At 37.4% G+C, this 27,834-nt stretch overlaps 1 protein-coding gene and 1 pseudogene across 3 annotated transcripts in view; both read left to right on the forward strand.

The window, feature by feature from the left end:
* The window catches only part of Btnl9 (butyrophilin like 9), a 154,988-nt gene that overhangs the window by 94,520 nt on the left and 32,634 nt on the right, over positions 1-27,834 (forward strand). For 2 of the 3 annotated variants that reach the window (XM_078050401.1, XM_078050410.1), the window contains one exon: positions 6,016-6,208. The gene's annotated coding sequence lies outside the window, so the exon portion shown is untranslated. Of the gene's footprint in view, positions 1-4,506; positions 4,702-6,015; positions 6,209-27,834 lie in introns of those variants that run through there. The other variant, XM_078050414.1, reaches the window with a different exon arrangement.
* Positions 484-26,905, forward strand: LOC144377874 (butyrophilin-like protein 8; annotated as a pseudogene).

Consider the following 27,834-nt stretch of genomic DNA (forward strand, 5'->3'; position numbering starts at 1 on the left):
TTCTCCTTTGATTGGTTTTTCCTTTAGTGTGATACCTCCCTTTGCTGTGTTCCATTGTTGATTTTTATTTACTCCTCATTGAATATTTTGTCAAGGATATTTTGTCATTCAGGCTTTCTAGTTGCAAATTCTTCTAACTTGATTATTATGGAAGGTTTTTATTTTGTCATCAAATTTAAAGCTTAATTTTGCTGGATATAAGATTCTTGGTTGGCATCCATTTTCTTTTAGAGCTTGGTATATGTTATTTCAGGATCTTTTAGCTTTCAGGGTCTGAGTTGAGAAATCTGCAGAGATCTTAGTTGGTTTCCCACTATGTGTAACCTGATTCCTTTCTCTTGTGGCTTTTAAAATTCTTTCTTATTCTGTATGCTAAGCATTTTCATTGTAATGTTCCTGGTGTAGATCTGTTGTGATTTTGTACATTTGGTGTCCTAAGCCTCTTGTAATCAATTTTCCAATTCATTCTTCAGGTTTTGAAAATTTTCTGATATTATTTCATTGAATAGATTTTTTATTCCTTTGGTTATGACTTCCTCTATCCCAATAATTCTTAAATTTAGTTTTTAACTTGGTTTATTATTTCCTTCATTTCAAGAATTTCTGAGTGTTTTTTGTTCAGAGTCTCTACCTCCTTATTAATCTTTTGCTTCTTATATTTGCTTATGTAGCTCTTTATCAAAATGATCTTTTGCTCTCTTATCTCATCCTTTAATTCACAGAACATTTAAATTATATACCTCCTGAACTCCTTCTCTGATATTTCTTCTGCTGTGCTGGACATGCATTCTAATTACATAGTATTCTGGTTTGTTTGGGGGCACTTTATTCCCTTGTTTTTTTCATGTTGCTAATCTTTCTTTCTTTCTATCAGTGCAGATCTGAGGTGTTACTGTTTTTGCCCTATAGACTTATAGTGTCCCTGCAGCATTCCAATACCTCTCCCTTAAGGGGGAGATCAATATTAACAGAGCTCAACACAACCTATATACACCCTTAAACCTAATTTTGTCACCTTATACAGAAATATAAATTCAATTATTATCTACAATATAAACAGTAGGTTTGCAAATGAGTCTACAATTTTTAATGGTAGACAAAGAGAGAATGACAGTGGAGGTATAGGATGAGATGATAAGGAGGTAGGAGGATATAGAATTATTGGATCTTAGGAAGCATGAAAGAGGAATCCAAAGAAGCTGGCTAGTAGTAGGAGAAAAGAGAGGAAAAGATTTTGGGGAGACAAGTAAGTGTAAAGACAATAGAGAGAGTTCAAGAAACAAACAAACAATAAAAATTAAGAAAAAGAAAATATGTAAATATAGAAGATAAAAGAATATACAACACAACTGTAATATGCAGTTCAGACATCCCAGTCCTCAGTAGACTAATGCATGTAAAGTACTTGATTTTACAAACGTTGGGGATGTGAGGGCGAGAAAAGAGAGAGAAAGAAAAAGAAATCTTAAAGGAAAATTAAACGATTGTTTCTATTGGAGTTCAGCATATTTCCTGCTTCCCTTCTCATCCAGTAGGCAAAGTTATCTGTTGTTCTGCTGGTATCTCCACCCTCAGGCTGGTGAAGGTTATTTGAGTGGGAGGTTTGGTATTGGGGGTGGAGGTGGGGTATAGCACTTGCCAGTCCCTGATGAGAGACTGCACCCCAAGGATCTCCTTTGGGACCTGATCATGTGATGGGGGCACCTGGTCTCCTTATATCACCTATAGACCTCACAATTCCTGGTCTCTAATTTAGTCTCACTATATTTCACTCAACTCCTCCCTTTCTACTTCCCAATCCAGATTTCATGTGGGCTGCATCCTCTGAAGCCTGTACACCTGTTGAGGAAAACTGTTTTGTATCAGGCAGGTGAGGAACAGTCTTTTCAAGCTATAGACTGGCCATGTAGATGCAAGCACTGTGCCTAGTTAGTGGCTATGGGGACTGGGGGATTTGAGGAACTATAGGTTCCTTGATATTGCTTCTAGGCCCCAGCTGGTATCCCAAGCTGGGAGTTACCCCAACTATAGATGGCAATGGTGGTAGCAAGGCTAATGGTGGCATCAAAGGTGTCCCAAGATAGAGGTGGCTGCTTTCAGAGATGGAGCATTGGGGTAGGCTGGATGGTGGCATTGGGTGGCATGTTCAGAGATGCAGCTCTGTCGTGTGAAGTGTTGTAGCTAGCAGCTGTCTCCAGACCCTGTCCAGTGTCCCCAGGTGCAGGCTACCACATGAAGGTAGCAGTTGCAGTGTCCCTAGATGGAGGCAACTGGGACCCCCTCATTGGTAGATGGGGGTACACATGGGAGTGGCAGCTGGGGATCCTGCACAGAAGCCATGGCCAGGGGTCCTGAATGGGCAAACCGCCAAGGGTCCTGCACAGATGCTGAGACCAGGAGACCTTCGCAGGCATGGTGGCCAGGATTCCTGCACAGGGGGTCCTCTAATAACTTGCAGAGAAACTGTATTACCTGTGCTTGCATCCCAGGTCATGGAGTGACAAGGAATGCAGCCTCCCTCTAGCCCACCATCTTGGATCTCCTGTAAAATTACTTTCTGGTCTAGGATGTGATTGACTACTTATTGTGAGTTCATATATACTTTAAAAAGATTACCTGTTCTGAAATTGTAGGCCCCTAACTTAGTATATCAAATTAGTGACTGAATGAATGAGTCTTTGCCTTTCTCATGCCTGAATCACTGCCTGATACCTTTTCCAATACCTTGAATTATTGGAGACCAAGATCCTGTCTTTTTAAAGCAACTCCTTCCAATCTGGCCCTATGATCAGAGTCCTACTCCTGATCTCAGCACAGGGGAGGGGTGTATGGGATTCCTTCAGACTATGCCAGGAAATGGTGGTTTCACCTGTGTCTAGTTACTCCTCATGGAGCACCAACTGTTTGCCTGGACAACCCATTACCTTGTACTTAGAGGACCTCTCTTTCAGGACTAGATCTTAATTCCCTTTATAGATCAACCTGCTGGACTAGGGTGAAAAATATCCCTACATTTGACATTTCCATGCTACTTTAGTCCATAGAAAGTCTAGACCCAGGACAAAGTCTTCCCCACTGTGTCCTACCCATCGTTTTTCTCTTTTCTTTTCTAGTTTGAGATTGATGCTTATGATCTGTCAATAAATGTACAGTTTCATAGTCTACAGTTCCCATTCCTGACACAGCCATGTCTGTATCAGGGAGACTCTAAGGAGAATAGTGCAGTTTTCTATCAACTTATGCTAAGCCTCACTATGACACTTGCACCTTGAATTGCTGTCCTGATCTTCTTTCAAATCCATCCATCCATCCCTCCTGCTGTCTCATGAGCTTGATCTGGCAGAAATCTCCATGGCCCTCATGCTCATGTTGGCTCTCAGTCTCCTCCAGTTTGGGTCAGGTAAGCCATCCATATGGGACTGCTTTCTACCCACATACTGTTGAACAATTTGATTTCTTCAACTACAATGATTATTGGCACAATGGGACAAAGGCATCTTTGTTATTTGTATTCTCTCTGCTTCTCCTTACCTCCTAGCTGCATCTACCAATTCCAGGGGCTCTGAGAGGATGGGCAGTGTGAAGGACTCAGGCACTCTGGAAATAATTATGGTAGCCCAGAAATAATAAGAGTGGACAGCTGAAGAGAGACTATGACGACGGGAATGGAACACACTAAATATGTTAAGATGAATAAATTTAATGTTGTCTCAGCTGAACTGTGGGGGTTTCGTACAGGCAGGTCTCTAGTAGAGCACCCACATGTCTGACTTGGTTGACTTTTTAGGATGTTAGAGAGAAAACAATGTGTTCAGCTGTGAACATGCTGAGTTGGGAATGCTTGTGATTATAGAAATAAAGGAGGGAATGTGTCCAGACCTTTAATTGAGGAATCAGTTGGAACCTGGCATATTCTGGGTGCTGTCCTCCACCTTGAATAAACTTATTCCAAATGGCAAGAGAAGATCTCAACAGAGAGGCGTAAGTCAAGTTCTGGAGTGGAGTTGTCAGTGGGCAGGGAAAGTTTCCATTCTACTGCGGGGAAATTCAGAGTTGGACAGGGAGGAGCAGGACCTCAGGATCTGCTACTTCATGTCAGCAGATGGTAAGAGATCATCCTGAATAGGCTCATTTTATTTAATAAGACTCTTCTTGAAGATGCATGATAAAATACATTTTATAATTATTTATAAAATATTTAAAACAAGAAATAATTAAACTAAAAATTTTAAATTTCACTTATTTGGGTATTTACATGTAGGACTCACTTGTCTTTTGTTGATTATGCACCAATAACATGTAGATGTATGCATATCATAATAAACATATGTGGATTAATCAAGAGGCATTCACAAAGTAGTTACATATAGAGAGGTTTAATGGAGTGGTCATCCACAGTTTAGGAACTCTTCTAAGAATAAATTTATTCAATATAGCACGGCAAGCATGTTCTGCAACAGGAACTTGCTTAGGAAATAAAACAGCATTCACCATTCATCCTTATAACCCTTGTTTTTGTTGGGCATGGTGCTAGACTCAAGGGATGTTGTGCTGAGCAAAATACACAGGTCCTGTCCCATGGAGCTGAGAATTATGGGGCGGAGACTCACAAAAACACAAATACTCACCATCCTTCAGACAAGATGATCAAATTAAAAATGAAGATGAAGTTGTATGAGAAAAAATATCTACAAAATTAAGGTATGTATATTAGCTCAGGCTACCATTGCAAATACCACAGACTGGGTGGCTTAAACAAGAGTAATTTACTTTCTTAATGCTTTGGAGGGGATGGAGATGAGAATTTCAAGATCAAGGTGTCAGAAAATTTGATTTTTTTTTGGGGGGGGACTGATAGTCACTGTGTCCTCACATGGCTGTTCCTCCATACACTTGCAGAGAGAGAGGGGGTAAGGTGCTCCAATATCTTTCCCTCTATTATAAGGACAGCAATCTCATTGGAAAAGAGCCCTGCCCTCATGATCTAGTCTAATCCTAATCACTTATCAAAGGTCCCATCTTTAGATACCACCACATTGGATATTAACCACAACAGATTATTTGGGTAGGGGAACATAATTCTGTTAATTACAGAAATACATGTTAATAAAACATTAGAAGTGCTGTTTAAAGCCAAAATTATAAGGTGGAAAAATTATCAAACAAGTGTAAAAGATGCACTCCATGGAAAGAATACGTCAAAACATAAGTGCACCAGAGAACCAACCTCTAAGATAAAAATGGCAAATTCTCCCTGGCACAATGTCGAACATGTATTCCAGAATTTTGCAGAATAAATACACAGATAATAAGGAAATACAAATAAAACTTTTATAGGTAAAGAATATATATTCCTCTAATTGTATTGATAAAACATTTACAAAATGAGGAAGCAAATTACTGCAAGATGGAGATTTAATCACCTCATACTACTCTTCTAAGTCATTGAAAAAAAGGGTGTTCTTTGCATTTTTGCCAAGGAAATAGAAAAAAAAAGAACTGTTTTGAGTTTTTACTGAGCAGATTAGTAGAGGAAAGATAATGTGTGTATATACTCTCCTCTGATGAAAAGTTCCGCTTTTGGAGAGGGTGCCCTCATGCTCTAGATAACTTACTTAGTGACATGAGTTTTTCACCTTGAAAATGGCAATGTCAATAAAATACACTTCTCAGGTCTTTTGGAACCAAATGAAGTAACTGATATGAATATATTATGTCAATTGTAGGAATATGCAGATATGATATCTCTGGGCTTAGAAAAGGGATCATGATGAATGTTCCATTCATGAATATCACTGCCCTAACATCACTACCCATCACTGTAGGTTTTGCTTACTTTTCTTTTGTGTTTACTCTCACAGGCCAGTGGCAAATTATTGGGCCAGACAAGCCTGTCCATGTGCTGGAGGGGGAGGATACAATCTTCACATGCTTCCTCTCTCCTGAAACAAATGCAGAAGCCATGGAAATGAGGTTCTTCAAGGATAAATTCTCTGGTTTGGTCTATCTCTACAGGGATGGAAAAGATCAGAAATATATGCAGTTGGCAGCCTGTCAAGGGAGAACTGTTTTGGTGAAGGATTTCATTGTACATGGACATGTCTCCTGGAACTAGAAAAATTCAATTCCTCAGATGCTGGCTTGTATGGATGATGGTTCTGCTCCCAGACTTATGAGCAGAAGGCCACTTGAAAGCTACAGGTGTCAGGTCAGTTGCTTAATTCTGAAAATTCAAGACTTCATTCAAATAAAAATTTCCTGAACTTTAAAATTTGTTAAATCAAAAGATTTAAAATCCAGGATTATTTATTTACAAAACAATATGCTAACTATTATTTTTTTCATTTGTGTGCATTGTTCTTTTTTATCCTATATTCTAGCCTATGAAACTACCACATTAACTATCTTATTACCACAAAGTCCTCCCTCAGTTACCCTTTCAGTTACATTCATCCTCCTTCATCCCTAAAATCCACCAACACTTGGCAATCTATTTTCCATTTCCATAATTGTGTTATTTCAAGAGTGGTATATAAGTAGAATTATACAATATATTACCTTTTAGGATCATCTTTTCCCACTCAACATCATGCTCTTGAAATTCAAGTTGTTGCTTCTGTTAACGTTTTCTTCCTTTTATTGCTGAATAGTATTATCAGGTATGGATGTACCATAACTTGTTTAACCACTCATCCATTGAAGGAATGGGTTGTTTCTATTTTTGGTTTATGTCAAATTAAGATATTATAAATAGGGGGTTGAGGATATAGTTGAATTGTTTGAGTGCTTGATTCACATGCACAAGGCCCTGGGTTCAATCCCCAGCACCCCCCCCACACACACACACACAAACACACACATACACACGAAAGATGTTATGAATATTTGTGCATAATGTTTCGTACAGACGTAAGTTTCATTTTGGGGGAGAAATGCCTGGGAGTGTAATTGCTGGGTTATAAAAGTGCATGTTTTAAAAGAAATTGCAAAATTGCTTTCCAGAGTTGTTATGAGAAGCTGCTTCAGAAAACACTCTAAGTCTGATTTCAAATCAAAGAGAGCTTTATTTACTTGACCAGGGACTATCACCCACCCATAGAGACTGAAGTGTCATGGGAGAATAGTCATTTCCTGGCCTGTGTCTTGGGAATTTAAAAATGAAAACCACAGCTCAGGGACTTTCCTTAGAGTCAAGCAAGCAAGCCAATCATAGAAGCTAAAACAGCAGCTAGCATAGCAACTCAGACAATTGCATCTTGGGTTTAAGCAGGTGTTAGATAACTGTATCCTGGGTTCAAGCAGCTGGTTAGCCGGGGTGAGAATCTACTTCAAAGTCTTGGGTCACCAAGACAACCATATCTTGGGTTGAGTACATTCTGTGGGGTACAAAGTACAGAAGATAATATATTATATTATTTTATTTGTTTTAATTTAGAAGAAAACAGTTTTTATTTCAGTTTCTCAGAAACAGCTCTTGTAACAATTTTTTTTTAATAGAAGGCAGCAAAATGGAGTTTCAGGCCTGCATATGACAGTTCTTGCTTTATAATTGTCTTATCTCACTTATCAAAATCTTATATTTATAATCTATATTTTTTTACTAATCTATAGCCTATAAATTACACTCTTATTGATTGTATTTATCCGTTCACACCACAATACGGTATTATATTTTACGTTCCTACCAACAATGTATGAGTATTTCAGTTTCTTCTCACCAGCATTTGGTATTCACAGTACTTTTAAAAATTTTAACGATTTTAATTTTCTCAACTTTGTTAAGAAACAACTTTTGGTTTCATTAATTTTTTCTCTTTTTTTGGATTTTTTCCCTGTTTCTTTTTTTTATTAGTTGTTCAAAACATTACAAAGCTCTTGACATATCATATTTCATACATTTGATTCAAGTGGGTTATGAACTCCCATTTTCCCCCGTATACAGATTGTAGAATCACATCGGTTACACATCCACGTTTTTACATACTGCCATACTATTGTCTGTTGTATTCTGCTGTTTTTATTTCTGTTTTATTCACCTCTGTTCTGATCCTTATTATTTTCTTTATTCTGCTAGCTTTGGGTTTAATTTGCTCTTATTTTTCACATTTCCTAAGTTTTAAATTTTAAGGAAATCTTATTTCATTTTAGTGTAAGCCCTTATAAGCTACACATTTTATCCTCAGCATCACTTTCTTTGCATCTCATAAGTTTGGGTATGTTGTGGTTTTGTCTCTGTTTTCTCCAAACACTTTTTCATTTCCTTTGTGCTTTCTTCTGGGCCCATTGGTTAAGAATGTGTTAATTGCCACAATTTGCAAAATTTCGAGTTTTCCTTCAGGTTTTCCTTTCAAATATTATGCCATTGTTTCAGAGAAGGTATTTTTTGTGACACATATTGTTTAAAATCTATTGAGATGTACTTTGTATTGTGCATCCTAGAGAATATCCCAAGTGCACTTGAGAAGTATGTGTAGCCTATTGTTGGGTGGAGTGTACTATATGTCTTAGATTTTATGTGCTTTGGTATGTTGTTCATATTTTACTTTCATACTTATCTTCTACCTAGTTGTTCTGTCAACAGTTTAGCAGGGTAATGAAGTACTCTACTAAATTGTAAAACTACTTCTCTCTTTATATCTGCCATTTTTTGCTTTGTAAATTTCTCTGACATGTTATTTTAAGTGCACATATTTTTGCGTTTGTCAACTCTTCTCTGTGTAGAAGAACCCTTCATTTACATATGATGTCCTTATATATATCATGTTTTAATTTACCATCTACTTTGTCTGATATTAGTAGAGTTATCTTGTAATCTTTTGTTTTCTTTTTTTCTAGAATCTTTTATCTCTCTCTCACTTGTAAGCTGTATGTGTCCTTACATGTGAATCTCTTTAGATGGCATCTAGTTGGGTTTTATTTCAAAAAATTTATTCACCAAAATCTGTCTTTTTAAAAAATTTTTATTATTGGTTGTTCAAAACATTACATAGTTCTTGACAAATCATATTTCACACTTTGATTCAAGTGGGTTATGAACTCCCATTTTTACCCCGTATACAAATTGCAGCATCACATCGGTTACACATCCACTGTTTTACATATTGCTATACTAGTGTCTGTTGTATTCTGCTGCCTTTCCTATCCTCTACTATCCCCCATCCCCTCCCCTCCCTTCTTCTCTCTCTACCCATCTACTGTAATTCAATTATCCCCCTTGTTTTTTATCCCCCCTTTCCCCTCACTTCCTCTTGTATGTAATTTTGTATAACCATGAGGGTCTCCTTCCATTTCCATGCAATTTCCCTTCTCTTTCCTTTTCCCTCCCACCTCTCACCCCTGTTTAGTGTTAATCTTCTTCTCATGCTCTTCCTCCCAACTCTGTTCTTAGTTACTCTCCTTATATCAAAGAAAACATTTGGCATTTGTTTTTTAGGGATTGGCTAGCTTCACTTAGCATAATCTGTTCTAATGCCATCCATTTCCCTGCAAATTCTATGATTTTGTCATTTTTTAATGCAGAGTAATACTTCATTGTGTATAACTGCCACATTTTTTTTTATCCATTCGTCTATTGAAGGGCATTTAAGTTGGTTCCACAGTCTTGCTATTGTGAATTGTGCTGCTATGAACATCGATGTAGCAGTGTCCCTGTAGCATGCTCTTTTTAGGTCTTTAGGGAATAGACCAAGAAGGGGAATAGCTGGGTCAAATGCTGGTTCCATTCCCAGCTTTCCAAGAAATCTCCATACTGCTTTCCAAATTGGCTGCACCAATTTGCAGTCCTACCAGCAATGTACAAGTGTACCCTTTTCCCCACATCCTCGCCAGCACTTGTTGTTGTTTGACTTCATAATGGCTGTCAATCTTACTGGAGTGAGACGGTATCTTAGGGTGGTTTTGATTTGCATTTCTCTGACTGCTAGAGTTGGTGAGCATTTTTTCATGTACTTATTGATTGATTGTATGTCCTCCTCTGAGAAGTGTCTGTTCAGGTCCTTGGCCCATTGTTGATTGGGTAATTCATTTTCTTATTGTTTAATTTTTTGAGTTCTTTGTATGCTCTGGATATTAGGGCTCTATCTGAAGTGTGAGGAGTAAAGATTTGTTCCCATGATGTAGGCTCCCTATTTACCTCTCTTATTGTTTCTTTTGCTGAAAAAAAAACTTTTTAGTTTGAGTAAGTCCCATTTGTTGATTCTAGTTATTAACTCTTGTGCTATGGGTGTCCTATTGAGAAATTTGGAGCCTGACTCCACAGTATGTAGATCGTAGCCAACTTTTTCTTCTATCAGATGCCGTGTCTCTGATTTGATATCAAGCTCCTTGATCCATTTTGAGTTAACAATTGTGCATGGTGAGAGAAAGGGATTCAGTTTCATTTTGTTGCATATGGATTTCCAGTTTTCCCAGCACCATTTGTTGAAGATGCTATCCTTCCTCCATTTCATGCTTTTAGCCCCTTTATCAAACATAAGATAGTTGTAGTTTTGTGGATTGGTTTCTGTGTCCTCTATTCTGTACCATTGGTCCACCCGCCTGTTTTGGTACCAGTACCATGCTGTTTTTGTTACTATTGCTCTGTAGTATAGTTTGAGGTCTGGTATCGCTATACTGCCTGATTCACACTTCCTGCTTAGAGTTGTTTTTGTTATTCTGGGTCTTTTATTTTTCCATATGAATTTCATAATTGCTTTATCTATTTCTACAAGAAATGCCGATGGGATTTTGATTAGCATTGCATTAAACCTATGGAGAACTTTTGGTAATATCGCCATTTTGATGATGTTAGCTCTGCCTATCCATGAACAGGGTATATTTTTCCATCTTCTAAGATCTTCTTCTGTTTCTCTCTTTAGGGTTCTGTAGTTTTCATTGTATAAGTCTTTCACCTCTTTTGTTAGGTTGATTCCCAAGTATTTTGGTTTTTGTTTTTTTTTTGAGGATATTGTGAATGGAGTGGTTGTCCTCATTTCCATTTCAGAGGATTTGTTGCTGATATACAGGAATGCCTTTGATTTATGCGTGTTGATTTTATATCCTGCCACTTTGTGGAATTCATTTATTAGCTCTAATAGTTTCTTTGTAGACCCTTTTGGGTCTGCTAGCTATAGAATCATGTCATCTGCAAATAGTGATAATTTAAGTTCTTCTTTTCCTATTTTTATGCCTTTGATTTATTTCATCTGTCTAATTGCTCTGGCCAGTGTTTTGAGAACTATGTTGAACAGAAGTGGTGAGAGAGGGCATCCCTGTCTTGTTCCAGATTTTAGAGGGAATGCCTTCAATTTTTCTCCATTCAGAATGATGCTAGCCTGAGGCTTAGCATAGATTGCTTTTACAATATTGAGGTATGTTCCTGTTATCCCTAGTTTTTCTAGAGTTGTTTACATAAAGGGATGCTGTACTTTGTCGAATGCTTTTTCTGCATCTATTGAGATGATCATATGGTTCTTATTTTTAAGTCTATTGATGTGATGAAATCAATAAATGATGGACATTTATTGATTTCCATATATTGAACCAGCCTTGCATCCCAGGGATGAATCCTACTTGATCATGGTGCACAATTTTTTTGATATATTTTTGTATCCAATTCGCCAGAATTTTATTGAGGATTTTTGCATCTAGGTTCATTAGAGATATTGGTCTGTAGTTTTCTTTCTTTGAAGTGTCTTTGTCTGGTTTAGGAATCAGGGTGATGTTGGCCTCGTAGAATGAATTTGGAAGTTCTCCCTCTTTTTCTATTTCCTGAAATAGCTTGAAAAGTATTGGTGTTAGTTCCTCTTTAAAGGTTTTGTAAAACTCTGCTGTATACCCATCCGGTCCTGGGCTTTTCTTAGTTGGTAATCTTTTGATGGTTTCTTCTATTTCCTCCATTGATATTGGTCTGTTTAGGTTGTCTATATCCTCCTGACTCAATCTGGGCAGATCATATGACTTAAGAAATTTATCGATTTCTTCACTATCTTCTATTTTATTGGAGTATAAGGATTCAAAATAATTTCTGATTATCTTCTGTATTTCTGAAGTGTCTGTTGTGATATTCCCTTTTTCATCCTGTATGCTAGTAATTTGAGTTCTCTCTCTTTTTCTCTTCATTAGCATGGCTAAGGGTCTGTTGATCTTATTTATTTTTTCAAAGAACCAACTTTTAGTTTTGTCAATTTTTTCAATTATTTCTTTTGTTTCGATTCCATTAATTTCTGCTCTGATTTTAATTATTTCTTGCCTTCTACTTCTTTTGCTGTTGTTTTGCTCTTCTTTTTCTAGGATTTTGAAATGAAGTATGAGATCATTTATTTGTTGGTTTTTTCTTTTTTTAAGGAATGAACTCCAAGCAATGAATTTTCCTCTTAGAACTGCTTTCAATGTGTCCCATAGATTCCGATATGTTGTGTCTGTGTTTTCATTTAACTCTAGGAAGTTTTTAATTTCCTCCTTGATGTCTTCTGTAACCCATTGATCATTCAGTAACCTATTGTTCATTCTCCAAGTGATGCATGATTTTTCCTTCCTTCTTTTATCATTGATTTTCAGTTTCATTCCATTATGATCAGATAAGATGCAAGGTATTATCTCTACTCCTTTATATTGTCTAAGAGTTGCCCTGTGACATAATATATGATCTATTTTTGAGAAGGATCCATGTGCTGCTGAGAAAAAAGTGTAACTGCTTGATGTTGGGTGGTATATTCTATATATGTCAATTAAGTCTAGGTTATTAATTGTGTTATTGAGTTCTATAGTTTCCTTATTCAACTTTTGATGGGAAGATCTGTCCAGTGGTGAGAGAGGTGTGTTGAAGTCTCCCTTCAACACACCTTGTATGGTGGTCTATTAGACTCTTGAACTTGAGAAGAGTTTGTTTGATGAACATAGCTGCACCATTGTTTGGGGCATATATATTTATGATTGTTATGTCTTGTTGGTGTATGGTTCCCTTGAGCAGTATGTAGTGTCCCTCTTTATCCCTTTTGATTAACTTTGGCTTGAAATCTATTTTATTTGATATGAGTATGGACACTCCTGCTTGTTTTTGAAGTCCATATGAGTGATATGATTTTTCCCAACCTTTCACCTTCAGTCTATGTATGTCTTTTCCTATCAAATGCGTCTCCTGTAGGCAGCATATTGTTGGGTCATGTTTTGTGATCCATTCCACTAGCCTGTGTCTCTTAATTGGTGAGTTTAAGCCATTAACATTAGGGTTATTATTGAGATATGGGTTGTTCTTCTAGCCATATTTGTTTATTTATGTTACTAAACATGGTTTGTTTTCCTCTTTTATTGTTTTCCCCCCTTTACTGTCCTACCTCCCACTGTTGGTTTTCATTGTTATTTTCCATTTCCTCTTCCTGTAATGTTTTGCCGAGGATTTTTTGGAGAGATGGTTTTCTAGCTGCAAATTCTTTTAACTTTTGTTTATCGTGGAAGGTTTTAATTTAATCTTCCATCCTGAAGCTTAATTTTGCTGGATACACAATTCTTGGTTTGAACCCATTTTCTTTCAGTGTTTGAAATATGTTGTTCCAGGATCTTCTAGCTTTCAAAGTCTGTGTTGAGAGATCAGCTGTTATCCTGATTGGTTTACCCCTAAATGTAATCTGCTTCCTTTCTCTTGTAGCTTTTAAAATTCTCTCCTTATTCTGTATGTTGGGCATCTTCATTATAATGTGTCTAGGTGTGGATCGCTTATGAATTTGCACATTCGGTGTCCTGTAGGCTTCTAGGATTTGGGATTTTGCCTCATTCTTCAAGTCTGGGAAGTTTTCTCGTATTATTTCATTGAATAGATTGCTCATTCCTTTGGTTTGGACCTCTATACCTTCCTGTATCGCAATGACTCTTAAGTTTGGTCTCTTTATGTTATCCCATATTTCTTGGATGTTCTGCTCATGGTTTCTTAACAGTCTTGCTGAGCTGTCTATGTTCTTTTCAAGTTGAAATACTTTGTCTTCATTTTCTGATGTTCTATCTTCTAAGTGTTCTACTCTGCTGGTAGTATTCTCAATTGAGTTTTTAAGTTGGTTTATTGCTTCCTGCATTTCTAGGATTTCTGTTTGTTTGGTTTTTATAACCTCTATCTCCCTGTATAGTTGATCTTTTGCTTCCTGGATTTGTTTATGTAATTCATTGTTGAAGTGATCTTTCATTGTCTGATTTTGCTGTCTAATGTCTTCCTTGAGACTCCAGATCATCTGAAGCATGTATATCCTGAATTATTTATCTGACATTCCATCTGCCGCAGATATTACCTCTTCTAACATTGAGTTGACCTGCATTGCTTGTGGTCCTTTCTTTCCTTGTCTCTTCATACTGTTCACGTTTCTTTCTGCTTGATGAGACTGTTGTGTTATTGAATTTTCCCCCTTTGCTCTTGTATAGTTACAAAGTCTCCAGCGCAGGCGTGGGTGGCAGCTCTGCTCCTCCTCCAATTGGGGCAATGTGCCTACCACACCAGCAGGCTGCTGGGCCTGTCCTGCCAGTCAGTAGCAGGTCCGCCTACCTTGCAGGCGCGGGCAGTGGCTCTGCCCCTCTGCGGGCCGCTGGGCCTCTTCTGTCAGTGGTCGCAGTTCTGCCTACTTTGCAGGCACGGGCAGTGGCTCTGCCCCTCTGAAGGCCGCTGAGCCTGTTCTGCCAGTGGGTCGCACGCAGGTCCGCCTACCTTGCAAGCACGGGCGGCGGCTCTGCCCCTCCGTGGGTATCTGGGCCTATTCTGTCTGTCGGTTGCAGGTCTGGCCTGTTCTGTTGGTGGTTGCAATTCCGCCTACCTTGCAGGCGTGGGGGGGTGGCAGCTCTGCCCCTCCGCAGCCTCCTGGGCCTGTTCTGCTGGTGGGTCGCAGGTCCGCCTCCCTTGTAGGCATGGGGGGCAGCTCTGCCACTCCATGGGTTTCTGGGCCTGTTCTACCAGTGGGTCACAGGTCCACCTACCTTGCAGGCGCCGGGGGCAGCTTTGCCCTTCCGCAGGCCATTGGGCCTGTTCTGCAGGTAGGTCGCAGGTCCGCCTACCTTGCAGGCGTGGTTGGCAGCTCTGCCCCTCCGTGGGCCGTGGGCCACCTGTTGGTGGTCACAGTTCCGCCTACCTTGCAGGCGCGGGGGGAGGGGGCGGCTGTGCCCCTCAGCAGGCCGCTGGGCCTGTTCTGCCGGTGGGTCGCAGGTCCGCCTACCTTGCAGGCTCAGTTGGCTCTGCCCCTCCGCAGGCCACTGGGCCTGTTCTGTCAGTGGTCACAGTTCTGCCTACCTTGCAGGCACTGGGCGAGGGGGCGGCTGTGCTCCTCAGCAGGCCGCTGGGCCTGTTCTGCCAGTGGGTCACAGGTCCACCTACCTTGCAGGCGCATGGGGCGGCTCTGCCCCTCCGCGGGTTGCTGGGCCTATTCTCCAAAATCTGTCTTTTGATTGGAACATTTAACCATTTGCATTTAGAGCAATAATGAAGAATGACTTCTATAATTTAGATATTTACTTTATTTTATATATATATATATATATATATATATATATATATATATATGCATATATATATGTAGATGCAGACAATACCTTTATGTTTTTGGGGTTTTTTTGTTCATTTTTATGTGGTGCTGAAGATTGAACCAGTGCCTCACATGTGCTAGGCAAGTGCTCTACCACTGAGCCACAACTCCAGGCCTAGATATTTACTTTCTTATAGCTTTTATGTTTCTTGTTTTAAACATTGTTTCTAAACTCATGAACTGATGATTGTTTTCATTCCCTTTGTTGGGAAAACATACAACGGCAGTAGCACCCCAGAGAAAAACCCCAGCATGGCGTCTAACGACCCTCTTTCTCCTCTTTGTTTCTTTCACTGGCATGAAATGTTCCCACCGGCGCCAATGTTCAAACCCTGCTGGTGAGAAGCCTTAGCCCCAAATAGAATTAACTTCTTGGGCTCCAGAACTGACATATGGGAGAGCTTGCCAATAAACAGGCGACCTGTTATCTACCTCAGCCCTGCGACCTCTCCTTAGACCTATATAAACACACAGCCTTTTGTAATAAATTGGAAACCGCTTTGGTGATCTGTGTCGTGTGGTGCAGTGTCTTCCAGTCTTACACCCTTAGTACTTTAAATCATGTAGAAAACAAGGAGCATAACATCTTCTCCCTCCCTCCCTTCCGTCCTTTTATTTATTTACCAGGGCTTGAACCCAGGAACACTTAACTACTGAGCCACATCCCCAGACTTTTTATTTTAATTATTTGAAAGAATTTAACCTTATTTATTCATTTAGCAATTTATTGTTTATGTGGTGCTGAGAACCAAACCCAGTGCCTCACACATGCTCAGCAAGCACTGTACCACTAAGTTACAACCCCAGCCCCTTATTTTTTAATTTTGAGACATGTCTTGCTAAATTGCTGAGTTGATCTCAAACTTTTTATACTCTTGCCTCAGCCTCCTGAGTCTTGGGGATAACAGGGGTGTACTACCATGCATGGCTTCTTCTTTTATTTTTAATTGACATGTAAAAATTGTGCTCATTTTTAGTATAATTTTCTTTGTGCTTGGTTGAATTTTTATTTGGTTTGGTTTTGGTTTTGGTGCCAGGGAGTGATCCCAGGGACACTTAAGCATTGATCCACATCACCAGCCCTTTTTATTTTGAGATAGGGTCTCTCCAATTTGCTTAGTGTAAGACTGGAAGATGCCGCACCACACGACACAGATTACCAAAGAGGTTTCCACTTTATTACAAAAGGCTGTGTGTTTATATAGGTCTAAGGAGAGGTCGCAGGGCTGAGGTAGATAACAGGTCGCCTGTTTATTGGCAAGCTCTCCCATATGTCAGTTCCGGAGCCCAAGAAGTTAATTCTATTCGGGGCTAAGGCTTCTCACCAGCAGGGTTTGAACATTGGCGCCGGTGGGAACATTTCATGCCAGTGAAAGAAACAAAGAGGAGAAAGAGGGTCGTTAGACGCCATGCTGGGGTTTTTCTCTGGGGTGCTGCTGCCGTTATATGTTTTCCCAACACTTAGGGCCTCACTGAGTTGCTGAGACTGACTTGGAACTTGTAATCCTCCTACCTCAGCCTCCTGAATTGCTGGGATGAAAGTCATGCACCACTGTGCCCTGCTGATTTTTTTAATAGTGAAACATTTAAATTCTATTCTTATCTCTCTCCCTCTCTCTCTCTCTCTCTCTCTCTCTCTCTCTCTCTCTCTCTGTGTGTGTGTGTGTGTGTGTGTGTGTGTATGTGTATCCTATAGCTATGGGGTTTTTTTTTGGTGTGTGTGTGTTGTTACCATAGTTAATGTTTAACATCCTAAAGGTATAATGAAAAACCAGCCTCTACCTCAGAGCAAAGCCTGTCCAAGGAAGGGACATGGCCTTTGTCCTTGGAAAAACCCACAGAGCACTCCTAAGCACATTCCCACCCTGCTAAGTTGTTTATCTACAAATAACAGGAGAGATCTGCTGCACCAGGTGTCCTGACTCAGTCAGGCTAGGTGGGGATCCATAGCAACCCCCTAGTGGCCACCAATCAGCATGAGATAGGGAAATACCTGGGATGCCAGATGACCCTCCCAGTGGTTTATGGTGGTTGATAACAAGTTGGGAAACCATGTAGTTCAGCACGTACACCCCTCTTGGCTCAAACCAATCAGTTCAAGCGAATACCCCTTTTGTACTGACCAATCACCCCTACCCAACTTGTACCCACCAGTGAATGTGCTAATCATGTTTTAGAGTTGTTCTTTGATTTTCCCGTGTTGTGTGATGATTTGCTATGATGTATGTGAAGTCCCTGCCCTCTCCAAAGAACGTATAAAACTGCTACAAACCTGGGCTCAGGGCCTCTCAGCATCACCAGTTGCTGTGTGTGTGTGTGTGTGCACGGAGGACCCAGCTAGCTCGCAATAAACACCTCTTTGCTGCTTACATCCATCTTGGGTCTCTGGTGGTCTTTGGGGGTCCCAAATTTGAGCATAACAATAAGTCTAATTTGAATCATACTAACTAATGTCAGTAACATCAAAGAATCTACTCCTATACAGCTCTGTCGTCCCTGCTTTTAGTTATTGAAGTAACAAAATTAAATTTTTATACATTGTTTCCCAACTCATGAACTGATGATTGCTTTCATTGCAGTAGTACTTTAAATCATGTAGAAAACAAAAAAAATGAAGTTAACAAAAGTTACAACAAAACTACCTTTTAAAATTGTCCATGATTTTACTATTACTAGAGATCTTTATATTTTAATGGCCTTGAATATTCTTTAATTTCAAACTGAAAAACCTCTTTTAGCATTTCTTGAAAAGTAGGTCTAATGGTAACAAATGCCCTCAGGTTTTGTTGGTTTGAGAATGTCATCATTTGACCTTCATTGTTGGAAGATACAACATGAGATATCCTCTGAGTTTTTCTCGCCATATATTTATGGTAGGATGATGGGATTTGTTACATATTCATACATACACACAATATAATTTGTCCATATTATTCTCCAGTATTTCTCCTATACTGTCTAGCTTTGTTGGAGATAGGATTTTGTTTGACAATGTTTTTTTTTCTTCAGCATTCTGAATATAGCAACCCATTATCTTCCAGCCTTCAAGACCAAGTTGGCACCAAGATGCTTAAATATTCTCTAATTCTTAAAAAATATTTCCAACAGGAAATCAGATGATTACTTCATTAGGGTTTCCTTAATTGTTTGTGGTGAATAGCTTCTCTTCCGCTTTTAAGATTTTTTCTTGGTCTTGGTCATTTGACAGTTAAATTATAATGTTCTTTGGTGTGTGTCTCTTTTGAGTTTATCCTACTAGGAGTTAATTGACCTACTTACATCATTCAAATACAAAGAGCTCTCTACTAGCTATTTTGAAATACTTAATTTTCAACTGAATTTGCCCTACAGTACTATCAAACATTAGAAATTATTCTCATATCCAACTGCAATTAAAAGCAGAACACATATTCTTTCAAGTGCTAGTGGAACATTGTTGAAATTTCCATCAAAAATTCTGTTTCATGTCAGTGACTGTTGTTTGATGCATCTATATTTAGGACTCTAACATTTTCTTGGTAGATATATCCATTTATCATTATGTAATATCTCTCCTCTCTCAAAATTCACTTGACTCTGATGTCTACTTTATGTGATCTTAATACAGCTACTCCTATTTTTTAAATTAATGTATGTATGGTATATGCAAATTTCATAATTTTTAATGTTTGATTACTGACAGATTCCAATCCACTTTCATTTCTCATTTTTCATTTCCCAATCGAGGAAAGCTGAAAAGAAAGCCTAGACATTTCTTTGGTGTGAGAAAGACAAACCATAGAAGCCTTACTTTGCCATGGAGGAACCCTAAAACCCTATCTATAATAAAAGCAAAGCCATTTTCCTTTCCTCATTTTCTCTTGCCATTTGTAGAGCTGCTTGGGAGTCTCCATTATTCTCCCCAGACAGTCTTATTATGTGAGTAATAGGCTTCATCATTTTATCTTGATACAAGTATAATATCATTGGCCTCATTATATAAATGAAAATGTTGTGGGACAGGAGAGGGGTATGCATCCTGCCTCTGGATGATAACAATCATCCTTTTACTTTTAACCTTGTGTTAATGTATTGAGAATGAGTTTCTAATTGTCAGCATACAGTTGGGTTGAGCTTTTTAATTTACTCTGCCAATCTTTGCCTTTAATTGGTATATTTAGATCATTTCCATTTAAGGCAGTTATATGACAGAGCGTAACCCTGACACTTTATTATTGACATTTGTTTGTCTCCTTTTTTCTCTTTTATTGACCTCTTATGGTTTATTGGAATATTTATTTTTATTTTATTTTTATTAATATGTATTAAACACACACATGGGATTCAGTGTGATATTTTAACATGTGCATACAGCGTGTACTGGTCAAATCCAATCTCCCTTAATTTACTCTTTTTTCTCCCATACTTTCCTATGTCTAGTGATCACTATTCTGTATTTGGGCTGACTTTTTTTTTAGTTCCTATATATGAGAGAGAACATGAAGGATTTGTTTTCTATATCTGACTTATTTCAATCAATACAATGTATTACAATTCCATTAATTTTGCTTCAAATGACAGAATTTCCTTTTATGGCTGAACAATAATCTATTATGTATGTATAACACATTTTGTTTATCCATTCATCTTACTGGGGACCTAGGCTGATTCCATATTGTGGCTGTGGCATATAGTGCCACAATGAACAGGTACCATGCAAGTATCTCTTTGATATGATTTTATTTTCTTTGGATAAATACCCCAAAATGGGACATATTATACATTTATTTTTATTTTTTGAGGAATTATCATGATGTTCTCCATAATAGCTATCTCTAATTTACATTCCCATCAATAGTATATGAGAAAGAGTTCTTTTTTCTCTGCATCCTCAACAGCATATTTTATTTTTTGATAATAGCCATTCTAATTGGAGTGAAATGGTATTTTACTGTGGTTTTGATTTGCGTTTCCCTGATATCTAATGACATTGATAATATTTTTCATATATCTGTTGATCATTTGTGTTTCTTCTATTGAGAAGTGTCTATTCAGATCACTTGCTTATTTTAAAATTGAATTACTTGGGGGCTTTTGTTAAGTTTTTTGCATTCCTTATATATTCTAGATATGATCCTTTGTCTGATGCATGGTTACCAAATATTTTCTCCCATTTTATAAGGCTGTTTTTTCACTATGTTTATTGTTTTTCTTTGCTGCATAGAAACCTTTTAGTTTGATGAAATTCCATTTGTCTATTTTTTGTTTTGTCAGAACATTTTTAAGAGTTATATCTACATTTATTTTCAGAATTTTTGAATACATCATTATTTTGTTGTGTTTTCTTAGCTGTTATTCTATAAAACTTATCCTAGTCTATTATTTCAACATTTTATCATTTTGCGTAAAATATGGTAACTTATTTTCATTGAAGTCCTTTTAAGCTGTATAATTCTTAAGTAATATTACCTTGATTATTTCTTCTATATTCATTGGGCCCCACTTCAGATAACATTATAATTTTTATTTCAAACATCAGTATGGTTTTAAAATGCTTGAGACATTTTTTGTATTTATACTTATTTTTGTATGAGTACTTATTTTTTATTTATATTTATTTTTACCCTTTCCATTAAAAAAATCTTTTCTGGTATTCTGAGTTCCTTCCTTGATCAAATAATTTCTTTTAAATATAATTTTATTATAATTATTAGTTCATGTTAATTGTACAAAATAATGGGTTTAACTGTGTGATTTCCATACATGCATGCATGCATGCAATGCACTTTGGTCATATCCAACCTGCCTATTATTTTCTCTAATCCCCTTTCCCCTTCCTTATTCCCTTCCTTGATACCCCCTACTACATTCATATCATCTTTTTTTTACATTAAAATGATTCATATATGAAAAAAAGACTTATACTACTTCTCCTTCTGAGTGACTTAGTTTGTTTAACATAATGATCTCTAGTTCCTTTCATCTTCTTGCAAATGACATAATTTCATTCTTTATGAATGAATGAATTCATTTAATCCACTGATGGTCATCTATACTGATTCCACAACTTGATTCCACACTCTTCCTGGACCTTCAAATTTCTCATGAGAAATTTGTTGCTATTTTTCTAATAACTCATTATTTCTCTCTGGCTTTTTTCAAAATTAGTTTTTATCTCTAGTATTTATAAGTTTATTGGGTCTTGACATGAATTTCTTTGGGTTCTCCCATATATCATTAGCTCAGCTTTTTAAGTATGCAGTTTTATGTCCTTTCTAAACTTGAGAAAACATGCAATACTTGTCCTTCTAAGTGGTTTATTTCTCTTTATATTATGAATTCCATTTGCATCCAAAGATGGGAAGTTATCTGTCATCATTTCTTTGAATACTCACTCATCCTCTCTCTATTCTATCTTTCTTGGATTCTGATGATACCAGTGTTGGATATTTGATGTTATTCAACAGGTCCTTGAGGTCATTCTTCTTCTATTTCTCTTCTTTTTCTCCTAGTCTTTTTCCTCCTTCTCTTTGCCTAGATAATCTTATTTCTGTTATTAATAGTAGGTAATTTCCATTTTTCTATTCTCAATTTCATTGAATTGATCCTTTTTCATCTTCTAGTATTCAGGCCATTCAGTGAGTTTTTTATTTTGATCATTGTATATAATTTTCATTTAGTTTTTTTTAAGATGACCTGTGTGTTTTCTGTGAGTTTTTTCTTTTTCATCCCCCCCCCCCAGTTTTAATTGGTACATTATAGTTGTACATACTGATGGAATTTGTTGTTACATACATGCCACACTACATAATATAACAACATAATTTGGCCAATACCACTCTTCAGCACTTTCCCCTCTCTCTTCAATTTCCACCCCATGGTCTCTTTCCTTTACTAATCTCTTTTTTATTTTAATAAGATCCGCCTCCATCTTTCTTTACCTTTTCTTCTCTAGCTTCTGCCTATAAGAGAAAACATAGGATCTTTAATCTTTTGAGTTTGACCTATTTCATTTAGCATAATGGTCTCCCCTTCCATCCATTTTCTTGAAAGTGGCATAATTTCATATTTTTATGGCTGCATAAAACTCCATTGATATATACCACATTTTTAATCCATTCATCCATTGATGGATACCTCCACTGGTTCCATAGTTTGGCTATTGTGAATTGTGCTGCTATAAACATTCGTATGCATGTATCACTGTAGTATGATGACTTTAATTCTGCAGGATAAATACTGAGGAGTGGTATAGTGGGATTATGTGATAGTTCCATGCCTAACCTTTTATAAATTTATTTCCATAGTGGTTGCACTAATTTATAATCCCACCAAGAGTGTAAAAGTATTCCTTTTTTCTCCACATCCTCTCCAGCATTTATTATTTCTGTTCTTGATGACTGCCATTCTGACTGGTGTGAGATGAACTCTCAATGTAATTTTGATTTGTATTTCCCTAATTACTAACAAGGTTGAACATTTTTTTCATCTATTTCTTGGTCATTTGAACTTCTTTTTTTGAGGAGTGTTTATCTCATTCATGTGCCCATTTGTTACTTAGATTACTTAAATTTTCTTGGGTAAAGTTTTTTGAGCTATTTATACATTCTACATATGAATCCTTTGTCAGAAGAGTAATTTGCAGAGATTTTCTCCTTCTGTTGGTCCTCACTACACATTTCTAATTGTTTTCTTTGATATGCATAAGCTTTTAAATCTGATGCCATCCTATTTTTTTAACTCTTTGCATCATTTCCTGAGCTTTAAGCATCCTATTGAAAAAGTGATTGCTTGTGCCTACATACTGGAGTGTTGATACTACATTTTCTTCTAGGAGTTGCATAGTTTCTGGTCTACTTGTTAGATCTTTGCTAAGTTTTTGAGCTGATTTTTGTGTGAGGTAAAGGGTGAAAAATAAAGAGTCTAGTTTCATTCTTCTACATATGGATAACCAATTTTCCCAACACCATTTCTTTAAAAGGCTGGTTTTTTTCTCCAATGTGTTTTTTGCAACTTTGTCAAGAATCAGATGATTGTAGATATGTGGATTTGTCTGTGTCTTCTGTACTGTTGGTCTTTGTGTCTATTTTTATGCCATTGCCATGCAGTTTTTGTTATTATAGCTCTGTAATATAATTTGAAGTCAGGTATTGTAATGTCTCCAGTATTGCTTTTTCCCCCCTCTTTGGTTTAGAATTGCTTTGGCTATTATGGGTATATAATTCTTCCAAATTAATTTTAGACTGTTCTTTCTAGTTGTGTAAAGAATGTCATTGCTATTTTGATGGGGATTTCATTGAATCTGTATATTGCGTTTGAGAGTATAGCCTTTTTATTAATATTTTTTTCTGCCTATCCTTGAACATGGGAGGTTATTTTTCATTTTTTTAAAATAAAACTTTTTCTAATTGCTTGTTGAAAATGTCTATTATATCTATTTGAATTTTCTCTCAATCATTTCAATATCTTCCTGTGTTGATATTGGCATCAATTAATGGTTTACTCTCATTCAGGATGACATTTTCTTTGTTCTTCATGTGAGTAATTTTCAACTGAAACTGAGACATGCTGGCTATTATATTGAGACTTTGGATATTTGCCGCAGTCTGGCTGCAGCAAAATAACTGGGGGGTGATGAACAACTTGTGTAGATTGATACAGCAGGAGTGGGAGCCGTTTATTGTATAAATACCTCTGGACAACAGAGGTATTTATACATTACACACAGCTTATCTTAATTAGCATAAACTAGATACAGCAGTCAACCAATAAGGAATCTCCACACTTAATGGCTCGCTGGCGTTACTTCACAAACCACTCCCTCTGGCATTTTGCCAGGCGCCATCTTGACTTGTTTACAGACCCTAACATTTCCCTGGCAAAATGCCAGGTGTCATCCTGACTTATTTACAGGCTCTAACAGATATTATTTAAAGCTTTTAAATTTCTATTTTTGTTGTCACTCATCTTGTTTAGGATTATCACTCAGGTCTTTTGTTACCTGAATTGTTGCCAGTTGTGGTTCCACAAAAAATTTTATTTTTGGAGGTTTTGCTGTGCCATTTTGATCTACATGATTTATTTGATGATATGGGGACTCATGATGATCTTTTCTACTTCTTGTTTGAGCTGTTTTATTATCTGAGCTGCCCTGGTGTCCCTAGGTGAGAGAAGAGTTTATGATTCAAATGGACAAAGAGCATTTCACCTGGCCTCTTGTCAGCTTCTGTGCAATCCTTATCCTTTTTCAGGAGTTTCTGGGTTCACCTGGTATTGTCAGTGATCTGGTGAAGAAGTGAGCCTACTTTCTGTTCATGGGTTAGGTATAAGATGCTTTAGTGCTGTGTTTTCACTTTAGTTCCTGAGTCTCTAATGTGTCTAGCTACCTCTTTCCACCATTCAAAGTTCTTCCATGGTTGCCAGTTGTTGTATTTCCAGGGGTTTAAATTTTCTTTAGTAGGAAGAGCAGGAAGAGACATATTTATGTTATTTTATCCAGACCTACTCTTTGAGCCTTCGTACCATAAATCCTTATTTAAGCTGTTGACTCAACAAACATTAGGCTTCATGTACTTGTCTGAGTCCTGGGAAATGGCCAAGAACAGCACACAGATGATTGAGTTCTATTTGTTGCAAGATATAGGCATAATCAAGTCATCAGATTATGATCACTCATGTGAAGGATGCTCCTTTTTGTTGCTCAAGTCCTAAGTCTGAAAGACAGGTCTAGCTAAACCTTCCTCAGAGTCTGCTTAAACCTAATAAACTCTTATTCATCTGAGCAAATGTCACCTCCAGTGGGGACTCACTTGACATTTAATCATTCTCTCTTTTGTGATAGCTTGACATGCTCTTCCATAGCTGTACTTTTCCCAATGAAATGTATTTATTTTTTTTCTTTCAATGAAATATATTACTTATTTTATTCTGTATTGTCAGTGAGTTATTGAAAGTCCACCTTTTGGTTAAATCCTACATGTGTTTTTTGATGTCTGACCATAGGCCATTACAAATGCCTTGTCTGACAAGCCTCATGAGAATAAGCTGTTCTCCCCATACCCAGACTTGGTGCACAGAAAATGCATGCATTCCCTGGAGATGTAGTCAAGGATTCAGACCTTCCCATTGTCCTATGCTCTTGCACATATTTTCATTTCTAGTCTGGCTGCCTTTGTTCTTAGGTCGTTTTATTTGAGGACTTGGACAGAAGTTTTCTTTAGCTGCCTTTGTGGAGGACTTCTTATGAGGGCAAGGACTGCGTACTTGAAGACACTTTTCCCTCTCCAATTAGTATCCTGTGATTTCTCTATCCTTTGTTGCTTCCTACAGTGTTTAATTATGCCACTTTTTTATAGCAATTGAAACATTTGACATTAGCTTTGTTAATCTACACAGTCTTTCTAGTTCCATAAGTCTTTTTCAGTGATTTTCATATTTCTGTTTTCTAGCCTTCCCCCATGGCCCGTTCACAAAATCAGAATTCATAAAACTGCTTGTCCCTTTGTTTGGGGCTCCATTAGTAGTAACACAATTGTTGCCTGCATTGGTGCACTTGATCCTGGACCAGCCTGCCATTTCATGGAAGAAAAGGGAATGGGGAGTTGGCAAGTTCTTAGTTTTAGCTTTTTCTTATACTATGACAGTAAATGATTAAAGGCATCACTGCACTGTTATTTTTATTTTGGCTCATTTTTGCTTTAATGAGCTACTGAAAGACATGACAGCTTAGCTTTCTTTACTTTCGTTGACCTTCTGAAAATTTCCTCATTAGAAGGATCTATCTCTATCTTATTCACATATTCATATTTAGTGCTTAGAAATGTGTAATCATGTAATAAATTCATATTCATATGTGGTATTAATAAATGCCACATAGGTGTTTGCAGGTGTGTTGTAAGTGTATGTATATGCAAGATAAAAATAAGGGGGTGGGTTATGACTATGGAATTGATGGACCTGGATTAGAACAGTTTGGCCTTGGGATATTATCTTCATTTTAATCTTTCCTTCATTTCACCCCAGCAATGGGCTCAGGTTCTCTCATTTCTATAATGGGATTTGTTAATGGAGGCATTCAGCTACTATCCTCAGGTTGGTTATCCCAGCCCATAGTGAAGAGGAAAGGCCCGCTGGGACATGATTTATCTTCATATTCCAAGGTAACTGCAGACAGACATAGCCCATTTGATGTCAACTCCTCATTTGTAGTCCAAGAGAATGTTGGAAGCATATCATGCTCCATTCAGCACTCTGACCCTGACCTGAGCCAAGAGATGGAATCCAGAGTATGGATAAGAGGTGAGTAGGGAGGAAAAAGAGGAGTAGGGGTGCATACTTGGGTAACCCAGAGGGAGACTAGGAGCCTTTCTGTTTCTAATTCTTGTTTAATATTGACCAGTTTTAATGATTCATTTTGAAAGTCAAGGTTAATTCGATATAAACAATAAAATAATTACTGGGCACAGTGGCACATACCTGTAATTCCAACTTCCTAGGGGGCTGAGCAAAGAGAATTGCAAGTCTTAGGCCACCCTGGGCAACTTAGTGAGAATGTCTCAAAATAAGAAAAGGATCAGGGACATAGCTTAGTGGTTTAGTGCCTTCTTAGCATGAATCTCTTGGATCAATCCCCAGAATTGAACAATAACATCATCATAACAACAACAGGTAGAAACAGACTTCTTTACAATTCCAGAGAAGTTGGATTAAGTGTTTTCTTTGCTACATGATCAGTATATGGGACACCCCTCCAAATTCAACTCTTAAAAAAACTTAAGAATTTGCATTAACTCTAGGAAAAAGGGGAAAAGTTTACTTTTAATAAGTTTATTAATTTTAAAGAAAATATATTGTCATTGTCTTATGAAACTGAATAAAATTTAAAATGTAGATATTTTCATGAGGATTTTAAAAGAATAGGTTAATTCATGTAGATCCAAATATGTCAGTAATTACTATGTAAAACATTCTAATTTGTCAGTTAAAAGAGAAATTGTAGATTGATTTTTTTAAAAAAAAATCTCAGTTGTTGCAATTTGCAGGAGAAAAATCTAATACATGTGAAATATTTTTTTTAGATGCTGATGGACCTTTATTTTATTCATTTATTTGTATACGGTGCTAAGAATTGAACCCAGTGCCTCACACATGCTGGGCAAGTGCTCTACTGAAGAGAACTGGGGGGAAGAATAGACAAATAGTAACCAAAAGCATACTATCATAGATACATTAGTCTCAACAAAAGAAAAAGAGGAGAGTTTTAAGATAGTAGAATAGAGGAGGTTGCTTTCTGGCTGTTCTGTGGTGAAACCAAAAAAAAAAA

The sequence above is a fragment of the Ictidomys tridecemlineatus genome, chromosome 1 (assembly GCF_052094955.1).
Source record: "Ictidomys tridecemlineatus isolate mIctTri1 chromosome 1, mIctTri1.hap1, whole genome shotgun sequence".
In the NCBI taxonomy this organism is placed as follows: domain Eukaryota; kingdom Metazoa; phylum Chordata; class Mammalia; order Rodentia; family Sciuridae; genus Ictidomys; species Ictidomys tridecemlineatus.